Consider the following 14,056-nt stretch of genomic DNA (forward strand, 5'->3'; position numbering starts at 1 on the left):
ACTTGACATATTTTTTTCCCGCAACCAGAACTATACCCTAATGTAATATAAATTCGATTCATAAAATCTCGATTGCAAACTTATTTTGCATATTTGACATTTTTGAGCGTATAAATGCATATATCGATTGTTTCTAGGTTAAGTAGCATATATTTTATGAATTATAAGTTTAATATTAAAAATTTATTATAAATTACCGATCATTACCGTTAATTTTGTTGTTTTCAGTCTACAAAACCTTCTTGTCGGATCGTCGAAAGTCCTTCAAGTTTGAAAATATCAACGGAATTATTGTTGTACAGTGTAATCCTGATACTTAAAACGCTTAACCTATGTAAAATTTAACTTTAATAGATCGAAAACTAATTGATATTTTTTTCGTATTTATCAGCTGTGATTTTTGTAATAAAGTAATTTCAAATGCACATTCAAAGGAGTATATACATTTTTTGGATTAATGTTTACTATTTTTTCGCACATATTTGTTGAAAAAATAAGTATATCTAATACATTTTATGGCATATAATTGCATATTTTGACATTTTATAATGTGTATTTTTACGAAATTTTGGCCGTTAACATCCGAGCTCCAGTAATAATCATCATAACCAGTTCACTGCGAAAACAGCGCCTGTTATACACTCGACATATCAGAGTCCAAGCGAATAAATGCAGACGTAATAAGTGTAGTTCAATAGGTATGCGATCAGCGGAGTAGTACGGAAAAACGAACAAATGCGTGACGAGTGCATACACACCGCAGTAGTTCGGTTTACACCGACGAGTATGCGCACGGAAACCGTCGTCGGACGGGAAAAACTTCTTTTCGAGGTACGACGAGCGTAGGAGAATACGTTCGGGGGTTTGTCGGGGAAAAAAAAAAGCTGCTGAACTAATCGCGAAAATCCGCGGAGGCGGAACCGGCGAAAAATGACATTCAGCGTTTTCTTCTTGTTAACCACGTTATGCACGTACACGGGATATGTAAATACACGCGGTGCAGCGATATGTTTGTTTCGAGCGTTTGAATGAATCGAGCGCGCGAAAACAGATATGCATGGTCCAGTGGCGTGCCGAATATAGGTCTAAATGAAGCCCAGGCATCAAGTTAAAAATGGGTGGGTGGTTGTTGGATAATAATTTGTAAATCACATAATTATCGTATACATTTAGGTAGAGAAATATTGATATATGAGTTCTGAATAAGATGAATTTAAATATAGGTGGATGGGTGGTAATCTAGACTTTGTGATTGGCATCAAAAAAAATTTTATCCCGGCACGTCACTGGCATGGTCAATAAATTTACAACGTGAAAACGTGTATGTGTATACACGTTACGGGTAAAGTTCGAAAATGAGTAGTTTACGCATTGCTCGGGTAAAGTGCAAGCTCTATTATTTGTACAATTTCGGACTGCACACATGATTTTACTGCTTCAAATGAAAATTTAGTCTCGCTACTGTTTTAGAAAAAGCAATATATTACATATATAATATATATATATGCATTAAATTTTAAAGAATTCAATAATACTCATATTTCCTAGTGGTTGGCTTATTATTTAATTTTTGTTTTGTAGACCGTAGTACATTCGTGTTGCACATTGTGTGTCGGGGTGCACATAAAAATAGGGCCTGGTAAAGTGCACCTTATTCGTATGAACAGTGCAATGCAGAGGTCGGCGACCCGCGGCCCACGAAGCAATTTTTTATGACCCGCACAATGGTGGTTAATTTTTGTGTTTTACTTTTGTTCAATACATTTTTCATACAATTTTCAATTCTTTTTTCTTAATGTATAAAATTGTTATTATTATCTAATCGGAGTCGAAGATAATGATAACTGTACCTACTACTCAGTCATAGGATACATTAAATATACTTATATATATATTTAAAAATTAAAATTTTAAATATATTTAATCTATGTATTTAATACATATGTATCTAATATATTTAATCTATGGTCATAGTTACTTTGCGTTTGTAATGGTTTCATTTTGCAAGTAAATCCAAACATTATGGCGACTTAAAAAAGAAAAATTTGTGATAAAAATCGTTTTTTAATAATTCTTTGGTTGATTTATAGTTTTTCATCGAAAACAAAGGTAAGACATTATGTTTAATTTGTCGAAAAATTAAATTTTTTCTTAAAAGCAATTTTTTCCAGTAACATTCGTATTTTTTACACTCATATTTCTATGTAAAATAATCAAATATAATAGCAATACTATTATTAGTATATATCATATGTAAACATTTTTTTTTTTTTTTAATGTGACCCTTGATAAACATTTGAAAAAAAAAATGGTCCACGTGGTTCAAAAAGTTGCCGACCCCTGGTGTAATATGTTCATCATCCAGTGTGCTATGGATAAGGTATGAAGTAAGGAAAAAAAACCAAATCATATAAATTTGAAAAAAAAAATCATCAAGCAAGTCATCTACGATTAAGTGATTATTTTATATATGAAAAAATTAAAAGAATTAAATATAGTAGTTATCTATTGGAACAGTTTAGATTCGGGTGGCATTTTGAGCTGCAAAATATCTCCCCGGATTTACATTCACCCGTACATTAATTCGTTAAACAATTGTTTTTACACAAACATTTTTCAAAACTTTGACCATCGAATAAAAGTTGTGCATTAGCTATTTGACGCAAAGATTTTTTTGTAGTCGACACTTATAAAATATTTATTAGTGGTTCATTACGTTATATTTGTTTTTTATCACGTTTCTCATTTCATGGCATAATATTTTGATTCCGTTCAATTTATTGAATTCTCATTGTTTTCATTGATTAATTTATTAAAACTCTCTTACAATTTCTCTTTTTGAAAAGACGAGTTTTTTTAAAAAAAAAAAAAAAAAAACTAAACGATCAAACATTAATAAACCGAATAAGTGAACTCGAAAACCGATAGCACTGAAGTTAAAAATTATTGTACAATATCAATGCACACGATTATATCATAACGTACAGTTTGTACTCGTATTCCATCGTATTCATCAGTATTATCTACAGTTAATATTTTTGTCGTATTTCGTTTTATGAAAAATCTCTGTCCCCGCAAAGGCGGATAGTGTGTAAATCGCCCATTTTTCATTTTCATCTACATTTCCGTACTCTACCGGTAACAAATGTACGTGCATATAAATAAATACGTGGCCGGACGCGATGGTCGTGTTTTTCGAATGATACTCGACGTGCGCGTTGGCCGGTAATGAAACGACGACGAAACCGATCCTACGTCTTGCGATATCTGCGCGTCCGATCGGACGAGTTGATGGGCTGCCATCAATAAAACGCTATTGCGCGCCGATACTCTTCCGCGACATCGATTTGTCTATAGTCCGTATCGGTTTCACTCGCGTAAACTACAACATTTGTCGTTATTTTAATGTAAATCTAGTTAGCCTTCACGGTTTCACCGTTCCTGTATGTACATAGTGCGTGTATGCAGGCATGCACGTGTATAATGAGTATTTCGTTCGGAAACGTTCGATATGGCGCGCGTACATTTATATCGCGTTCTGCGTACAGTGCACGTACACGTTTGAACGATAAACTGAACGGATCGAGATGGCGGTTATAAGATTGATCCGTAAATCAAGACCATTTTTGCGTACGAGCGCGATACGTGACGATCCTTTCCGCTCGCCACCGTCTTGTGCTTGAACTTGAACCTAAAACGTTTAATGTCCTGTTTGACGGATAATTGAATATTAAAACGAATAACGATTGTTTCTCATAGGTATACGGTGACAATAACAACACACCGTTTTCTAATAATTAAAATAATATTTCTTTTACCCATCTCCTTTTTTCCGTATGCTTCCGACTAGTAGGACGGTCCTGTCAGACAACCAATCCCTAACTCTCACTGTCGTCAGGCGTTCTTGATTTAATCTTGCTTTACGGATCTCCGTTTAGGGACGTAGCTACGTCTCGAACGGAGGCGATCAAGTGGTATTTTTGGATTCCCTGTCATTAGCACGTGCATCAGTGGGTTTCGGATATTTCTTAGATTTGTAATGCTTATAATGTATCATGTACGTTCGTGTTCGTTTAAAATAATATCTAACATCCCGAGTCCGCATATGTCGAGAAAACAAAACGAAAAGCATATCTTCAACTTTTATCAACACGAACAGGACGAACAGAAACAAAACAAAAAACTCAAATATGTATACATAATAACCAGTACCTGGAACCTCATTCATTTGCATATACCTAGGAATCTTTACATTCAGAATCTAATTCGATACAAATTCGTTTCGGGGTGTATAAAATTGAAGAATAAAATTGATGTAATTTTGCATGATTAAAGATTTAAAACATAAGATTGCATATCATGTTAATAAATTTACTACACCGATGGTATTGAATGTAAATTTGATGTTATCGGTCCGATCTTATTTAACATTTTCTCCGAAATAAGTGATGTATTTTTTTTAAAAATGTTCTATAACAACAGTGTTTTTGAAGTTAATTCCGAAATAAACACATATTTTATATAAAAAAAAAAAAAAGAAAAAGAAGAAAAAAATTGCATATTACACGCGTGTCCACATTGCTCGTATAACGTTCCAAGTCCTTGTAACATAACTTGTGACATTTGTGACGCGAACGCCATGTCGAGACGTGTAATAAAATAAGAGTATAATAATACTAGGTGCACACGCGCGTAGTGGTTTCAAGTTAATTTCGACTCGTCACCCTACATTACGCCATATACGTGCGTGCACTGCGTTTATTATTATTAATCGTTTGTTTATTTTTGTTTTTTAGATCTTTGACAAATTACATTCGCCGCCGACCGAGTCTATTTATTTTTTTTTCTCTCCCCAATTATTCGACTCGTACGCATACGGATGAAGAGCAGCAGTAAGTCGACCACTCTTGCGCGCATGACGTGTGCACGCACGCACACACACACACACACGTATATATGTAATCGCATATATTATAGTGTACAAGCGTTTAAGCTGATTAGTCGTTCGGAAAACCGTAAAACCCGTTTTCACCTCTCCGAACAAACAAAACAGGACAACAAATATAATCCAGTGATTAGCGTTTATTTATAATAAAAACAATCGTATGTACGTTTCGCGTATTACACCCGAACACACACGGTCGACGAATCCCGTATTTGACGGTAGAAAACACGCGCCCTAATCTACATAAACATATACGTTTAAGACCAGTCGATTCCCCGGGGCTCGACGCGCGTATTCATTGAATGTCATATTTGCGCAATACATGCGTGTAATGGTGGTTATTGTACCGTTTCGCCGTCGTCGGGTTGTTTTTCATCGAGGTGGGCTGGCCGAAGTGGCGCAACAAGGGTATGGCAACGTCAGGGGCGCCAAATTGCGCGAAAGTCGCATTTTTATCCTACGATCAAATCGACATTTTTTCATTGTACTCTATGAAATACGTTGATGCTGTCTATTTGTACACACCGCGTGTGAATTTAATGATGAAATTATGAAAATAGAGCAAGGACGTTTAAATAAAAAATTTCATGTAAGGAAATTATCGATGAATTTGCTGGTCATAAAGCGAGAATTACAAAGTTTAAAATTAACACTGTAATAACTTATAAGTATTAATTGTATACTAAAAAATATTAGTAAAATTAAAGGTTAAAAAAAATATCGTGACATCAAATTGTAATTGTCTAAAAAACGTTTTTTTCTAAGTTTGTCATTGGCGCTAGCGAGTCTTCCTTCGCTAATGGCTGGCTGGTGCGCGAGCGTTTTCTGTACAATGTAAACGCAAAACGTTTACTTTTCGATATCTGCCGATCCGTCGCGGAACGGAGTGTATCGCAAGAGCGGTCATTATGGTTTTTTTTTTTACGATAATGACTTATCCGTATCGTTGTTTATGTGCCGTTGAAATGTTACCTTCCATCCCACATCTGAGACTAGTGGCGGATCTTTGTTATTTTGATAAAGGGGAGGGGCAGTTATAAATTGTATAATGATTCTTAAATCATAATCAATAATACATACTCTTATTTTTAAACAACATTGGTAGTATATTTGATATAGTGTTAATAACATAATACCGCACACCAAAATAATAATTTATAACTATAGGCAAGTTATTTTTCATATACGTAGTCATTAATAAATAAACATTTCTTTATAGATTCTCATACTTTATATTCGAATTGAAGTCTTCGTTTATGTTTTTTGGTAAACATATCGATCCAGTTTAAATTTAAATAATTATTATACTAGTAGGAAGTATTATTTTTATTTATTGTATTTTTCATTTGAACGATACTCGTAGTGACGTAAAAAAAATTGTCGATAGAAAATATACAGGGGGGAGCACGTGCCGTTGTGCCCGTCCCCTGAATCCGCCAATGCCTGAGTCGGCAACGGTTCTTCAAAAACGTGTGCGTCGACGATTGGCCAACAGACTCCGGTCGAAAGAACGGTCGCGAAAGTACACGAGGAGCCACGCGCGCTCAGGAGATTCCCTCGCGCGTCGGTCCCTCCGGGCCCGAAAAAGGGGTGGGATTCGTTCACATCCTCTCGCCCGTATCCCATCGCCGAGCCGTTCGTCTTACCTCTTCGTTCACGTACGCAACATTATCGCAACACAACACTTGCTGGCGCTCTCTCTTGCACTCTCCCTTTTGTACCACTCGCACGCGTATCGCAACGCTCTTCTACGTGCCCGTCGGCATATTTCCACCCTAAAACGTCAGTAACGCGGCAGTAATGTTTCGGCGCACGGCAATGCGCCGAACAAACAAAATATAATAAAGTACGCGTATGCGATACGCGTACACAATGTTCGTCGTACGCGCGTCATCGCGTTATACATAGACGGGGTGAAAGCAATTACCGAAAATGATAACGTGCAGATGTATGTAAATATATGTAACGTACATCAATCCGGGCGACCGTCGCGGTGCAACACTGGTAACGGTCGTGCGCACGGGTACGTTTCTTATTGCATTCGAACTGGCGAGGTAAATCGGGTTTTCCGTCGTCTACCTACGTCAACGGTCATCGTTCGCCGTCACACAACCCTTCGCTCTGATTATTATTATCGTAAACGTCGCAGCAGTGGCGGAACTAGGGGGATGGAGTCGGGGATTCATATCCGGGCGTAGCATTTTAGAGGGTGTAATTTTTGTAATATATAATCCATAAATGTCTACTAGTTTGACATTTAAAACTTTTTTTTATGATAACTAGTTTAACACTCGATTAGTATGATTGTATACCTATTATTAGAAAACAATTTTAGGGAAGATTATTTGATCCTTTGTCTATGATAGGGCGTAATTTTAATATTTTCCCCGGGCGTAAGAATTCCTAGTGCTGCGCTCTGGCGTCGCAGTATTATAACATGTACGTTAAAAACGCACGCACAGTACAGGTGTCTACGTCGTGCACATGCATTTACGACCGTAATCGTAATTAGTCGATAGTCTCGAGCCATTCATATTTACCTGATATTATAAACTATTAGTGTGCGTGAACAAGATTTGACCGACCATTTCTACGGTCAAAGGACACGTCTTCTCACGACTCGAAATCATAATGCTCGATTTCCAAAGAAAGAAAAATCATAAATTCTAGGACTTCGTGTACCTAACCGACTGATTTTCAGTCGTAATGATTTTTCTTTTGTTTAAAATTTTATACTCGAACTGCCCTACAACGGGTGTTGTCAGATTACGTCTTGTTCGGATCGAGTGCTGCTATAATATTATATGGAGGAGATCTCCATGGGTCAAACACGACGGAGCACGGACATGTCCCCAGTATGCGTCTCCTCCCCCCCTATAAGAAATTCGTATTTTTTTTTTTTTTTTTTTATATATATATATTTAGTATGCAATTAATATGAATTTGTATGTCTATTCCCAAAATTTGTACGATCTTAGTTTTAGCACTAGGAACAAAAAACAGGGGCAGACATGTGTCCCCAACAACCAAACAGAATCAATAAGGGTAGTCCAGTTTTTTTGTCTTATCATTTAGTACATATTTTTCTTTCCATTCCCGACATTTGTACGAACCCTATTCTAAGTCCTAAGAGGTTTTTCAATTTTGGCAAGTCCCCAGCATCCCCTAACAGAACCGATAAAGGTTTTTTCGGTCTCATAATAAATTAATATTTTTATGTATAATAAATTATGGTTTCGGTATCATTTTTGGTTCTTAATATAAAATAACATCTTAATGGTTTTCAATGTTAATAAACATTAAAGTTCGGTTTCAATTTTAATCCAAAAGATTGGTTTTTTGTTAATTTATTTTTATTTTTCTAAATATCATTGAACTTGAAGTGAATACTTTGAATCTGGTTATCCATCTCGATAGGTATAAATCTATAACCGTGTAATCTATATAATAAGGAGTGCAATATATTAAGTTATATATATATATATATAAGTTATATAGCAATATATAATAGTTTATTCATTATGTTCGAAAAAAAAATTTTTTTTTACATATATGTCATTATTCAAATACACAATACGTATAACTGATCTTCCATGATTTAAGTGTTGTAATAATCCTATGGGGTGATAATATTAATGTTTACCATGAAAAAAGGCGTTTAACTCTAACTTGCGTTGCCACAACAGCAAATTCTATTTGCATCAACATTCAACTCATAAATTTCTGGATACTTGTCTAATAAATTGTTTATTGCTTATTAAGTACCTATGAAGCAGAGTTCAGTATGATTGTATTCATTTTCACAGTGTTATATCTTTACTCGATATATTCTCATTTTTATCATTGCCGCCATATGATATTACAATTAGGCCATAAATATTTATAAATATAAGAATTGGTAATATTAGCTTTAATATTCATTATATTATTCAGAGACAGTAAATTGTTATTACAGTGCCCGATTAATTTAGGCATTATATATTTTATGTTAATTGTTCGTTGGTTAATTTATATTTAATTATAATCATACTGATATGGTTTAATTTTCTTTCAATACATATATTTTATTATTTTTACATAACATTTATGAAAAACTTAATATACTGCATATTATGTATACACTGTATATTTAAATGATGTAAATTAAGTATTCACACGAAACTATTGTTGTCGACTTCATTGGGGTTGAATGTTTTTTCTTGTCAAAAAACAGCTCCCAACTGTTCCCTCTTTTATATACGACATAGTAATAGCCAACTGCTGTCCTTAAATGACTGATCCAAGGCCGATAACAGCCTATCCCTCTCAACTCTAACGTTTTATTTGGACATACGATTATTTGCGGTACTTATGTCCACAAGTTTTATATTAAATTATGGATTGGTCTCCGTACTGTAGTGCTCTACATGGTCCGGTTTAGTACGGTCCTAACATACAAAAACTGTTGAATCGTCGGTTTGGTCCGGTTCAATAATTTTTAGGAGTAGTTCGGTCCAGTCCTCAGATCAAATGCATTATTTTCAGTCCGGTCCGGTTTCAAAAAAAAAAAAAAAATGAAAATCAATCCGGTTCGGTCTCAGTCCGGTTCCAAATTAAAATCTAAATATAGATATTGTTATATAAATAAATAAAACGAAAAAAACCTACAAATTTAGGTATATATTTATTTATAAAGTCGGATAGTCCGGCCCAGTGTAATACATACAGGGACTGGTACCTTTTGGTTTTTTCGGTTATGGTTCCGGTTCCGGTACTCAATTTTTTTATTTCAAGTTTCAGGTTCTGGTTCCGGTTTACGAAAAATTCAAAATAAGGGTTAAGGTTAGGGTTCCGGTTTAATGGGGTTCCAAAAGTTATTTTTAAAAAAAAATTTTTATAGTATGACGTGTTTAATTTTTTTATGGATACCCATACATAAAATAGTTGTACATGTATTACCAATCAGCAATATCGATAATACCATCATCATGTTTATTATCTACGAATTAGGCGTACAAAATATATACAATAACCATTCACAAGTCAGTGCAAATAATCCTTAAATTGTCAAGGTATTATATAATATGTCATAATTATAAACAGAGTAGGTAGTACGGTACAAAAATACCAATTCATTTATGAATGAATAAATGTATATTTAAAAATAATATATACATTCCTATAGACAAATAATAATTTTTATTGTTTATGCCCTAGACTCTGAACAATAGATATGGCATATAATATGGATGAAAATACATGTAAATCGAAATAACATTCATTAACTCTATTGCTATATTGCAATCAATGCTGGCTCAAGTTAAAAGCAAGCAATAAAAGACACATAAGTTGAGGCATCATTTTCGAAATCGTGATTCATACATTAATTTTACCAATTAAATATCAATAAATAAGAAAACAATTTTTCAAAATTTATCAATTAAAACCAATTACTTGTATAATATATTATAAGAACTCGATCACGTCATATTCACAAGAAATATAAGTATAACAATAATTCAATATATAGAAATACTATTATTAGATTCAGAGCCGTTTTCATAATACCACGTATTATTACCACGAAGCATTACATCACCACCAGTATGGCCATACGTCGATCGATGCTTATCAATGATTGTTCCCTACTTTTATTATAATATATTATAATATATATAACTAAAAATTTAATATTTTAAGAATAAATGAAATGGATAGTTTGTATGAAACCCGATATTTTTCATTTTAACTATAGGTTCCGGTTCGATTCCGGTTATTTAAAAATTTAAAATTCGGTTCCGGTTAGGTTCCGATTCTTAATATTTTAGGGGTTTTTGGGTTTCAGAACCGGTTCTTTTCGGTTCGGTTCCAATCCCTGAATACTAAACGCATTATATGGTATGGTCTGGGATAATACGGACTGAACATTACGGACCGGTCCATAAACGGTCCAAAATGTTCTAAGATAGGACAAACAATCCGGTCCACGGTCTACTTTATTGATTGTTATTTAATTACTGGTCCGGTCCGGTCTAAAAATAATATGCAGCCGTCGGTTTGGTCTAATTTTGGTCTTTGATTAAAGTTTAAGTGTGGTCCGGTCCGCCTTCGTTCCCCTGGTAAAATTTGAAGTCCGGTCTGGTCCTTAAAATAACGGACCGTGCAGATCACTACCGTACTGTAACTATATTGAATAATATATATTATATAGACTAATATAACTAATACTGACACTATCACCTGCAATTAAATCAAAATATTTGAAAATGATACAGAATTCAAACGTTTAATATTTGCTTGTTCACACCAATCTTCCCTTTTGATTATTTCCACTGCAAGGTGCACATTTGATTTGGAAGTGGTTATTGATATTGTCTTTTGACAAGAATAATTTTTTTCTACAGAGCCACATTCCAAACTTTTTGTCATTTCTCTTCCTTGTATAAAGTTGGGTTGATCACTTAAATCTCTATGTGTGTTATACGTTAAGTGAATCATAGAAACAATACTATTGTTATTACGCATGCAATATTTTCAATAATAGAAGGAAATTGACTAAACAATGTATTAAATATTTTTGCTGCTGTCGAATCACAAACTACTAATTTTAGGTCATCCAATTTTTTTACATTTGTAAAGTATTTATTATAAAAATATGTCTTTTGTGAACATGTTTATGCTGTAATGCCATAATTTAATATCTTAGGGATATAAATAAAGAAAGAAGAAGAATCTAAAACTATATAAATATCGTTAGAATATAATATACTATCGCGATAAGTAATCAAAAATGTAGAAGCAACTGTATGAAACGCACAAGTATTCGTTATTAAAACTTTTTCTGTTTGGTTAATAGCACAGGCCTTTAATCTTTAATTCTGTAGCTCATGATCTATTTTTGAACAATAGTAAGGACTTCATAATTTTAGAGTTTTTTTAAATTAATGTGTCTCAAATGAGGATTTGGCTCAAAATAAGAATTATTTTTTCTAATTTATTAGGTTTCTTATTACAATTCTCACATGCCAATGATTTTCCGTTTAAATTCGTCGCTTCATTTTCGGTGGATTGTAAAGGATTTATGCATGAAAAATAAATCCGTTCGTCCTCATGACCTGGTTCATAATTTGAACATGAGTATAACACATGAATCGTAATTTTGCATTTCGTACAACGATGAGATCCATTTTGAAAAGGCAATATACCAAAAAAAAAAAAAAATTTATATTTTATTAAAATAATTATAACTATATTATTTATATTTACATGTCTAATTTACCTGTATTTCATTTCAATTCGTTTGAATTTATTTGTTAGGTTAGGTTATATTTATTACTTCTACTGTATCTTCATCAATATTTTGGTATAATATATTGTCTGGTGATCTTGATAGTACACATTTTGTCTTGTATGAACCTGGACACCTTCATCGTCTAATAATCAAATAACACCCAAATTAAGTCGATAAAAATGTTTCCATATTAGAACGCATAATCTATATAATTTGACTTTACATAATATGATATATGAAGAATAATATGCTATTGGGACTTGAAGTAGGGTTCATACAAATTTTGGGAGCAGGCATACGAATACGTACAAAATAAGTATTAAATTATGAGACCGAAAAAACCGCAATACCGTTATCAGTTCTGTTTGGGGGTGCTGGGTACACATGACCAATCGCATACTTAATGTGTAGCAAAAAAAAAAAATAAATAAATATACGAATTTTGTATGTACGGGGTGCTGGAAACATGTACATGTGTAACCGACTGATTAACAGTCGTAATGGTTATTATTTTTCCCAGACTTTTACATTATATTCGAACGGGGCCCTGCAACGTGTGCGTTGCCGGAATATGTTTTGTTCGGATCGAGTGCTGCTATACCTATATCGTACAGAGACCTCCGCGGGCCAAACACGACGAAGCGCTGTAATAATATTATTGTAGCTCACTCTACCGCACAAACGTCTAAAGGCAACATACGTATATCGGACCGGCGGCACAAGCATAGAATTTGATAAGAGTACAAAATGTTTAAAAGATTTGGACCAGTCCGAGGGCTGGTATGATATGGTAGAAATCATAAAAGAAAATCCAGGCGCCCGTTCGGATCCGGGATTGGCGCCCATACCTCCCGGGTGAGTGGCCCGTCACAGCTGCCAGTGTTCGAAAAGAAGACAAAAAAAAAAATCATTCTCTCGCCGTTCGGGAACGGACACGGAGAAAGGAATACGATTTCCGTTCGGAAAAACTTCGCGCGTCGCGATGATCGTTTGCTAATGAATTCGCTCTCGCGGTCCAACGATTAAGGTCGAAAAAGTTGTGAATAACGCGTGGCCGATCGATCGACAAAACCGTTCTTCGTTCGTCGAACGAATCACCCTCACGCGATACCGCGTCGTTCGTAATACGCACGGTGAGTAGTGCCGTCCACTGATATTTTTAGCTGACATCGGCTGCAGGAAAGCCCGCTGTATCACGTGGTGCGTACACGCGCGCGCGATTACGTTAACATAGAAATAATAAAAAAAAAATATACACCTGTCCGGTATCGTACGCGCACCGTCACTACCGCACCACCCGCCCCCGAGTCACGAAACGCAGCGGACGGCGGGCCACGTCGTAAACGTCGTCGTGAATATATTAAATAATAACCGGACACGAGCGGGCGCGCGCTGCTCACCACCGTCGACACGTTAACGAAATTAAATATTATGTTAATTCGGACGACAAGACGCACACGCGCATAATAATATTAATAACAGATATCGTAACTGGTTGTCGGCCGCCCGTGCACGTTATAACGTTGTTGTTAAACTGTCGGGTCGCGCGTTGTTCCCGCGTGCCGTCACCGCGACGTCCTGTTTTGTTATTCGTTTATTTTTTATTTTTTTTCCTCGAAGGGTTCCGTCCCGCAACGAGTCCGGCCGGGCGCGTTGTGCCCGTTGACCGTTCGTGGGATCGTCCATCTTCCCACTCCTCCCGCGCGTGGACATCTCTGCGAAACGTATTACGCTGCACCTGGCGTTTACGATCCTCTGGCAATTACGGTTTCGATCGCGAGACGTTTACGCGCAGCCAAGCGAGTATTTACACTTACTTCTATGGGGGGGGGGGGGGGGGG

Source organism: Sipha flava, unplaced genomic scaffold, assembly GCF_003268045.1.
Source record: "Sipha flava isolate LNK unplaced genomic scaffold, YSA_version1 301_pilon_pilon, whole genome shotgun sequence".
Classification (NCBI taxonomy): domain Eukaryota; kingdom Metazoa; phylum Arthropoda; class Insecta; order Hemiptera; family Aphididae; genus Sipha; species Sipha flava.